A 10,742-nucleotide genomic window follows, 5' to 3' on the forward strand; every position below is an offset into this window, starting at 1 on the left:
CTGACAATCGGAGCACTAGACTGATGAGCGGTTTGTACTTGCGCGCGGGCGCGCGCGCGCACACACACACACACACACACGCGCGCGCACACTAACCAGCACCGCGAAACGAGCAACCGCAAAGTTTGCATAAAATAACGACGCGTAGTTGATATATATTTATATATATAAATATGTATATACGCGTGAGGATATTTGCACGATTAAAAAGTAGGAAAAAATTGGTGAAATTACAGTGTATTCGATTCGAGTTCAACCTCGGGGCGTTGTACGGTTTTTTTCTTTAAAAAAATAATACAACAAAACGGAAAACACACTATATACGTGTAATATCTACCATGAACACACTAAAACTGGTCTAGTATAACCGGCCGGCGGACGTGATGCGATATTATATACAATATTTTTACATCTACGGCGAGGGATTTCGATAAAATAATCGTTCCGATGAAATTGAACTGGTTTTCGAAATAAAAAATAAAAATCATTTTCAGACGTGCGTATTAAAATAATATTTTTACTATGTGGGTCAGTCGTTCCCGTTTTCGGAGTGATCCGCGATCGCAAAAACCGTATTGAAATCAATACCCGATGGACGTACATGTCTATAAATATAATACATATGTAAACAATTTGAATATACATTTTATATGTGTGTACGTACAATCACTGCAGCATTCATCGTCGTCCCCCGAACATCAGTCTCGCACACTGCGACCCCTTCCGACCGGTACGTACACGATTGCAACGTAATCATTTTCGGGTTTCCATAAGTTTTGACGATAAAACTGTACTTTTACACGGGCAAATGTCGTAAAAGTCTCGACGTTATCGGCTTTTTGCAGACGGTAATGTATTCGTCTGCTGGGAAAATGAAACGAAAAAAAAAAGAAAAGAAATGTTGCAGTCTTTGTTGTGTGTTTAAACTGCTTTTCAGTATTGATCCGAAAAAGTTTTTCCCCAGTTTTTATTTTTTATTTTATGGCGGTCGAATACTAGGAAAAAGTCAGGGACGAAGGACAGGGCCTTGCAGCGTGTTCTATATAGATATAAATAAATATATAAATATATGTATAATTTGTTTATACGCCTGGAAAAAATTTTAATCTAAACGGAAATTAGTATTGCGAAAAAAAAAATAAAATCAAAGCCGCTTTGGGGTGGATTAAATTGTTTTTATAGAATCCGTTGATAATATGCACGCGGAATGCATTCATATATTCCATATATTGCTGTACCGCTTGGACACAAAGTTGCAATAAAAGTGCATACAATGGTTGTAAAATATACCGATATACGTGTGCACGCGCGTGGGTGTACGTACGCGTATAATTGATGTTCGATTGGCAGTACTATACATGATATGTATATGCAAATGTACGAACGATTATTACGATTTTTCCCGTATTTTTTCTCTCTGCGCTTTTGTCGGCCAGTGTATTATTATTGCTATTTATTTATTTTCGTATCGAAGTTGGATATGAGAACAAAAAAAAAAAAAAAAATTATAAAATAATGTATAATCTCGTCGCTATACATAAAACCCGGTTTTTAAAGCGCATAATAAAACAGTATTAATTCATATATACATGTAAACTGTATCGTATGCTAATCCGAACTGCTCCCATTCCAGGCGTGTACCCACCGATCGTTGTACCTACATACACCGCGTACCGGTTTTGCAGTCGCACACAATCTGCATGTATCGCCTCCACCGACAGACGGAACCGATATTATTAAATACGTTTGTTTGGGTTCAACGGACATTATGTTCTTTTTAAACGCATTGCGTTCCGGCGGTTACCCGGCTCTTTTTATCTCCCTTTACATTACATTTGTACGACTCGCAGCACTGGGCGATAACGAGACAGTTTTTTTTATTTTGCGTTTCGATTTCGGCGCTAATCATTATTACTCATTATAGTTATTACTATTGTTGTCGACTACCCGCGCATGTAATGTTGAAATTAAATAATTTGCGATTTATTGGTTGTAACATCAAAAAACCATGTTCTCGGCTGCGATATCGTTACTCGTTTGGAAACACCGATACGCTGTACTTTTGCGCGAAAAAACGATGCAGTGCGGGTTCAGCAAATTAAGATCCTAACGCCCAAACATAAGTCACACCGTTGCAGCAGGTGGTTGTGCAGGACTGCGAGAATCGAAATCCTGCACCACGGTTCTCGCTTTAGAGAACGGTAGAGGAAGAGCAAAAAAAAAAAAAAAAATAAGTACGCGAAATCGCATAACGGTCGAGAACCGTGGTGTGAAAAGTACCGTCCGTTGATGGACACGTGGTAACACGAGTAGTTCAACTACGATTATTATTTCTGTTGCACTCTGTATGATGTGTGCGTGCGCGTCTACAAGATTCAACGTAGGATTTTGAGGAAAACAACTGTACACATCTGGACCCGTGAGGTTATCGTCGTATAAATATGTTATTTTTTCTTTTTTTTACGTTTTTATCCGTTCGGCGTTGCGCGTTCGCCCCCCGCAGCTGTATACCCATTTTGCGATTTTTATTACGCATACATAGCACGCGGTCACAAACGTTTCTAACCGTGTAAATATTAAAGATTCATTACAACATAATAATATCACGCTTCGATGTACATTCGTAGGTCGTACACGCGCGCGAGCATACAGAGCAATCGCGGGCTGGTCGCCGCTGATGCAACGGGTAAATGTTAGCGCCGCTACTCGAAGAACAGAAAACATCCATTGTGTGCACGGGACGCGATGGGGTGGGGGAGATGAAATTATGTATATATATATAAATTTATATGAGTAGAGCCATATGGCTATAACGATGTGAGCGAGTGTGTGTGTTTGTATGTATTATAGTAATGACGCGGCGTCGGCAGAAATATACGTGCGTACATGTGTACACATATAAGACAAGGGAAAATATTAATTAAAAAAATAAACAAATAAAATAATAATAATATGCCCCCACGGCTGCTTCGAGTAAAAAATATCCACGTTACGGGATAAACACACTGCAGACGAGACTTTTCGACCAAAAGAAAGGTTTATGGTTTCCACGCGTTGCGGTATGCGTGCGTGTATGTGTACGTACGTAAGTGAATTATGTCTTTGTTTGTTCTTAGCCGCTTTTTTTTCGACGTTTCGTACATTAGTGTTCAATTTTTTTCTAATTTTTTTTTCGATATTTATTTATTCGGCCAATATTCACAGTCAGATACGATTGCGTGCCGGTCGACAGTAAAAAAAAAAAAATAAAAACGAATCCTCTCGTTCGTGTATACACACGTGCTGAAATAGTATACATATATACATACGCGCCATACTTTGTGCACGTACGTATATATTTCAGAGAGAAAAAACGCTGATATGGCCGGCAGCGAATTTTGATATAAATCCGGGTGCTTGTTAATTTTTCAACCGTTTTAGCATTAAAAACAATAATGTGTATAAATTTTAATAGCCGATAGATATTTTTATTTTTTAATTTTACTACGCGCGACCACTCCCATCGTATCCACCACGCGGCGGCAACTGGGTCGACTAGATTTAGCTTTACATATTTATGTATAATTTTTTTTTCTCTCCCCGGAGAAACGCGTACCCGTGTCAGCACGTATACAAATACATGTATGTGTACGGCGACTTTTGATTTCCAGGGAAAATTGTTTTTCCGTATACGTTTTTATTGCTTGTTTTTTTTTTTTTTTTTTTTTAATATAAATGGACTAGTTATAATATGAATTTTGCGTGCATGCACACATATGGGATCGATCGGTTCGCGAAGAATTCGAATTATATACACAAAAAAAAATATATAATCATAATTGTGAATTCCGTCTACGAAAAACCATAACAGCAGTACGGTAAGCGCGGTAGTAGGTAAATAATAATATTAATAAACCCTCCAACTCACTACACCGCACATACATAATAATATAATAACGGTAAACAGGATTCGGTAAGCTAAACGGCAGCAGCAGAACGTACTTCATTGCGCGTCTCTGTTACAGTTCGTCCTTTTGGGTTAAGGTCGCCGTTGGCTCGGCGCGATGTACCTTTTATTGCTACGGGACATCATTTTTTTTTTTTTACGTTTCATCCCGTTGTACACAGTATTGATTTGGCGTAAAAGACGATTTATGATTCTAATTTATGTTTTAGGTATACCGCCGAAGTAACCACATGCTGTACAGGAACCTTATATATATATTCCATGTACGCGTTATAATTTTAATGGTGTTTTGACCGCATTATCGTTAAACGCGTTCGATGAAAACTGCCGGAGTGATTGAAAAACTGCAAAACGCAAATCGCCACTTTCACGCGTATACTTGTGGGTACACGTATCATAGTTTTTCGACCGTCGAAAGAATATCGTTTCACTCGTTATTGCATTTTTTCGAACACGAACGTTACAGACGTGCGTACAAATAACGTATTGACTGACGACATTTAATGGAATTTTCGAAATAATTTACAGGATTAATAAAAATGTATGAACCGACGTTGTCAAGCTGCCAATTCAGAAACTTTTCACAGTGCACCATCGGAATAATTGCCAAATTTTCCCTTGGCGCGTTATTCGGAGTTATCGAAATCTCAATAATTGCAGTCAATCCCGAGTTATGTGTTTGGACAGACGAATAACATATTATTATTATTATTATACATAGCCACACGTCTTGCCCGTTGTCCCCTCCCCCCCTCCCCATTGTGACGCCGGCTGGTTCAGCTGTACGTTATAACAGCCGCATACTATCTGACCGCGGTTTACGACTCGAACGATTTTGTTATTTTAATTGAATATTTTAATTTTTTATTGGTTCCCAGGGAATATAATAAACGTATAATGTCTCAAGCACATCGGATAATAGAGCCCGATAAAAATGATTCCGGGCCATTTGAGTGCGTATAATATTATATCCTAAATAGAGTTTTATGGTGTTGCGGGACGATAATACCAGTTAATTACTCGGTCAAAAGGCAATAAGGTCCATTATCGCGGTGTGTGCAACGGTGGCGGCGAACTTTTATTGGGCAATTAATATCGGGTGACAAATACAAATGATAACATTATCCGTGATCTTCTACGTGCTCCTCTGGCCAGAAGTGGAAATACTAGCTGTTTTATCTGGGTTATGAAATGTATTCATGTTTATAATGACTATAGGAAAAAAAAATCTTGTTTTCTCGCGTTTCGTGTAAAATATTCATATCGGTATTAAAGAGAAGAGAAAATAAATAAAAATAACTGGTTGATTGTACTCCATAAGATATCGTAACGTCGAATATTACATTATGTATGTGTTCTACATGTGTCGAAAGACTTATAATTGATGCATATCCATCTTCGATGAGTAAAAAAAAAAAAAAAAAACATAATTAGTTAAAAATAAGAAGTGAACACGGCTTGCGCCTTTAATGTTTAAGAAACCTTGACAGAGCGTGAGCATACACACACGCAGTAGAAAACAAACAGTAGCGGGACACTCCTATATCCGGCGTGGTGTATCCTTTACGGATACCCTTTCACGTGTATACACACACGGACGTACCTCTATATGCATGCGCGCGGACGAAAATATTGGTAAACATAATGGAGAAAAAAACGTTTTTCGATTTTATTTTCAAGCAGTAGTAGAAAAATAAGAATAAGAATTAAGCGATGAACACAGCCTACGTCACTCCACTTTTTTATTATTCGGTGTTGTACTTTTTCGAAGACGATCAAAGAAAATATAAAATAATAGTACAGTAATAATTCGTAGTAAAAATAATCGCAATGGTTATAATATCAAAAATAATAAAATAAAACAAAACATGTGACTGCGGCCTCTGGCTAAAAGTTATCGACCTTTTTGATGAATGTTGACCGTACAGTTATTTATGTTCGGTCTTATTTGACGCTTATTTTTCTTTTTTCTTTTTTTTTTTACTATGTTTTATACGTTTGAGATTCGTTTCTTATATATACCTATAGGGTAAATATCATATTTTTCGAGTAAACACGAATACTATTGTAAGATGTGTACAAGACTTGATGTATCAAAGAAAAACCAAACGGTCAGGACAGCAGGAATGGCTGTTGGCTGTTCCGCAAGTATGTATTTCGGACGAATTCAACTCGAACGCGTAAACACAATATAATATAATAATAATATTAAATACATTTACGTGTACAGCATAAAGGAAACACGAAGGTTGTAAAAATTATTTTTATTAGACGGATTTGGACGATAATGTGTTGCTCAAAAACGAGAGAATAAAATTTGTCATTTTAATGACTACGTATAAATCAATTATATGTATCTACTTTTTTACCCGTTTTATCGGGATAGTATTTTTATTTATTTATTTTTATCATTATAACATTTGATTAATGAATAAAATTGAAATGAATTTCATTTGAAATACGCGTTCTGTCAATGCTGTGTATTGAATACAAAAATTCTAGGGCAATAAAACGTTACGTATAAAAATGTAATGGAATTACAATTCGCCCACAATATACATATCAACTATAAAGCCATATGTCTTCAAGTCTATACGATTGACCTCTGCGGATTCGCAACAAAAATTACATACTTAGCACAGGTAGCATGAATGTTTACTTTTATTGGCTTCCTGTGTACAGGTGAGACGGACTCCTTTCCGGAAACCAAAAAAAAAAAAAAAAAAGAAAAAAAAAATGTTGAAATTCTACACGAAATAATTGCATTTGTAAGCACTATTACGAAATCGAAACACACATACATACACACAAAAAAAAAACATTGTCGGCTAACGTTTCCTAGGTACCGTGTTCCATTTCCGATGTCACTAAAGTATATTAAAAATTGAATGTTGCATAAAATTTATGTAATACTTGCGAATAAAAAATTCGACGATCAGAATAAATGTTGCCCAGTTTTTTGAAATTTTTTATTGCGGAATTATCTTGTTAGAATTATTGACAAATATTTTCTGTGCACATATGATCCATACAATCGATTATAATATTTAAGCGAACACCGTAGATGAGTACCCATACCTATTTGTAGTGTATTGAACTTGAACTTGATTTTACTAAGTATAAATAGTATATTGTTAAGATGATATTATGAAAGTGACAAGATTCCGTAAGGTTCACGAGAAAAAGTTCATAGTTGTGCTCGTTCGAGTTTTAAAACATACAAATAATACATTGGTATGGTTTTAGGAAAAAGTATGAATAAATGAAAAAAATATTGTTCTTATGTATGTATTTTGTATTATAGATTTTGCTTAAAAAGAACACATATAATATGAATGATAAAACAAATAATAATAACAGACGTTTTAATCGATTTATTAGCTTTTTACTTGATTACGTAGAAAATCGTAATGAACAAAGAAGGAAGGGCAAAGAATTAAAAATTAGAATAAAAAAAAAAAAATTGTTAGATAACAAGGTGTGATAATTGGTTTAGGTCAACTACTAGTCTTATTTTTCATCATTTTTTTTTTTTAGGCTTACGTGAATTTATCGTATGTATATATATATTTTTTTTTTTATGGATGCCACTTCACATTCAGATAAGGTCGAATTTCACGAAATTGAACGAATTTTCTCGTTGTGCGAATAATTTGTCAGCACTTAAATATAATCGATTTTCAGATGGGAAACGTAATTATATTTAATTCCTAAAATATCGAGATGATTGCCAATAACATAATTGCATCAATTTTAATAATATCATACATTGTTATTAACCGTATGTTTGTTTTTTAACCCCGTGAAAGCTACTCAACCGCACATTATACACTGTTCATACGTGTCAGGAAATTTATTGTATTTCGTAAGAAAAAAAAGAAAAAAAAACCAAAAGAAAAACGTTTTATTTCAATTAATTAACAAGGTGTGTGTGTATGTATATATATATATATATATATATATATATATAAGTCTTTCCGAAAGCGCGCGTGTGTACATTTATGTGTATATTTATGCGGTAATTGATGGGAATTAATGCAATTGCGAAATATTCGATTACAAGTTTGGTATTTATATTATATGTACGCAAATGGTTTTTTAGCCAACAAACACTGTATAGCATTGTATTTTTTTATCGGACATATTCACTACGGCAAGTATACGCGTGCAAAAAACGTCTTGAAATCATTTTTTCTTGTGTGTACACTGCACGACGGAAGAGTTAACGGAAAAAAAAAATCATTTTGAAACGTTTTAAACTGTCAACTGTTTTTAACAGAATCAAAACATAATATTTTACATCTCACGTGTACTGGACATACGAGGTTTTTGAGAAAAGTAAGGTAGCAATATTTGGTGTTGTTACATCGCACGAGTATGTAACGTGGCCAAAAGAGGTGGTTAAGATCGTAAGAAAATAAATACTACGCGGACGGCAGTAAAATATAATAAAGCGATGATATGACGATTATTATTACTTACGAAAACAGCCGATCGTGGTGTAGTATTAGGCGCGCACGTCCTGCGTCCACGACGCACTTGCACAAACAATGTAAATTTAACGATGAAATTTTAATATACGGTTAACCGCAGCAAAAAAAAAAAAAAAAACACGAAAAATTTTCAAAATAATAACAAACAATTCGATGTATTAATATTAATAATATTTAAAAAAAAAAACAAAAACGTAAATGTCAAAATTGATATATACAGGTGCGCTGAGTACGACGCGGTTTACGAGAGCGACGCGGCACTCGCTCGTTCACTCACTCGGGCGAAAAACAAAGCGCGAAAATCCGTGATCATCGTGAAAAACGTTTCGCACTCGACACGGTGATACTGCGGCACGACGACGACGACGACGACGACGGCAACGGCGACGGCGACAGTGACGGCGACGACATCGGACGACTGAACAAATACGATTTACGTGATAACAGAATACGTTTTTTTTTTTTTTTACGGGATGGGAGAAATTAAAAAATAATCAGAAAAATCAAAATCAAATCCCACGTACTCGAACCGTTAACAATAGTAATTAAAATCGAATCACAACGGTGTAAATCTTTGGAAAAATGTCAACCGATTGATCTCCGCGTTGCACCACGGCGTGCGTGTGCGTCCCCCGCGTGCTTGTCGTCTCCGTTGCTCGAGGGGGTTGGCGTCCGCGGAGTTAGGCCCGAGCGCGCGCGTGTGCTGCGTATGCGACGACTGGCGACGACGGCGGACTGCTACGGCGACGGACAACGGACGGGCGACGGCGCGACGGCGACTGTGCGAGACGCGACGACCGTGTGCGGCGGACGGACGGGCGGCGACGGGCGACGGGCGACGACGACGACGACGACGACGGCGACGAGCGTTCGTGGATCCCGTGTGCGTGCGCGGCCGTTGTTTTTTCACTGTTATTATTTGACTACGTTCTTTTTTTTTTTTTTAGTTTTTTGCTCCCGTCTCGTGTGTCGGGTGCCGGTGCCGGTGCGGTGGCCAGGTGACACTGAAATGTAAAATTCGAAAAGCAGGAAACCCTTCGTATCCCCACCACGGCCGCGGCGACGGCGCCCGAACGGCCGACCCGGCCGTCCCCCGCCACCGTGCGATCGGCCGTCTGGGCGCGGCCCGTCGTGCGGGCGGGGGGAACGGATTTTCGAGTCCAATGGCCACGTCTCGCGCGTTTCCCTCCGAAAAAAAAAAAATAAATAAAAAAAAACCAAATCCGAATATAATAATAATAGTAAAAATAATAGTGTAACGTACACGCGAAAATAATAAAAGCGAAACGTTGCCGCGGATGCGTTCGCGTGTGCGCAAACCTTACGCTGACGGTGATGTTGTAATTTTATTCGCGAAACATTGTCGTACGCGAATCGAGTGAAAATCGGTCGGGCCGACGGTTACCGTTTGTGTTCGCCCATCATCGGTGAACCGACCCGAACGCGGCCCAGTTCAACGGTGAGACCGTCGAAATTGATTCAACGAGACCGGCCGCGGACCAACGGAAATCCGTTTAATCCGTAACGGGCGTTGAATTTTTTTCACGTTATTATTGTGTAATGTGCGGTCGACGCGCGCGCGTCGTGTGCGCGTATCATATTATTTATATTATTATTAGCCCATATTACTTATATCGATAAAATACTATAACGTTTTATTATTTTTAATATGATTTTCTTTTGAGCGTGACTACGCAATCGAATTAAAAACAAATTGTACGGTATCATTTGCGTATTACTATACGTGTTACTTGCGCGATAACGTTCGTTTTATACTCCGATGATGGATTTGACCGAAAATGTACACCCATTACGGTCGTTTGAAATGTTAATCAAATTAAAATAATTAATCAGTCCATAATTTTTCAAGCGTATTTTTTCGTTTTTCATTCGATATTTATCATCTCGTATATATTCTCGGGACCGTAGGGGGAGGAGGAGAAGAAACGCAATCCTAAGGGCAGACGATTGAAGCAATCAATTCCGAGAACCTTTTTATTATCATATGATTAAGTTAATTATCTACCCAATATAACATACCGAATTCATGCAATGCTTGTATGTGGAAATAAAATTTCTTTTTAAAATCGGACAAATGACCGTATACACGAACTCCGGCTTTCTTATTAATATTCAAAATCAAATGAGAAATTCTTGATTGTGGCCACGTAAATGATAATAATGTTAAATTCTACAAGATGGAATTAATAAACGAGCATAAAGAAGAATTTCAGGTTTATGTTTTAATAATTTGCACTAAATCTATATCAGTTCAATTTAAAAAATATTTAATTGACTTTAAT

The 10,742-nt window shown here is 37.2% G+C and overlaps 1 protein-coding gene across 5 annotated transcripts in view; it reads right to left on the reverse strand.

The window, feature by feature from the left end:
* The window catches only part of LOC112680000, an 81,737-nt gene extending 72,299 nt beyond the window's left edge, over positions 1–9,438 (reverse strand). For 4 of the 5 annotated variants that reach the window (XM_025549963.1, XM_025549965.1, XM_025549966.1 and 1 more), the window contains exon 1: positions 8,429–9,437. The gene's annotated coding sequence lies outside the window, so the exon portion shown is untranslated. Of the gene's footprint in view, positions 1–8,428 lie in introns of all 5 variants that reach the window. The other variant, XM_025549968.1, reaches the window with a different exon arrangement.
* Between the last annotated feature and the right edge of the window lie 1,304 nt (positions 9,439–10,742).

The sequence above is a fragment of the Sipha flava genome, unplaced genomic scaffold (genome assembly GCF_003268045.1).
Source record: "Sipha flava isolate LNK unplaced genomic scaffold, YSA_version1 171_pilon_pilon, whole genome shotgun sequence".
NCBI lineage: Eukaryota > Metazoa > Arthropoda > Insecta > Hemiptera > Aphididae > Sipha > Sipha flava.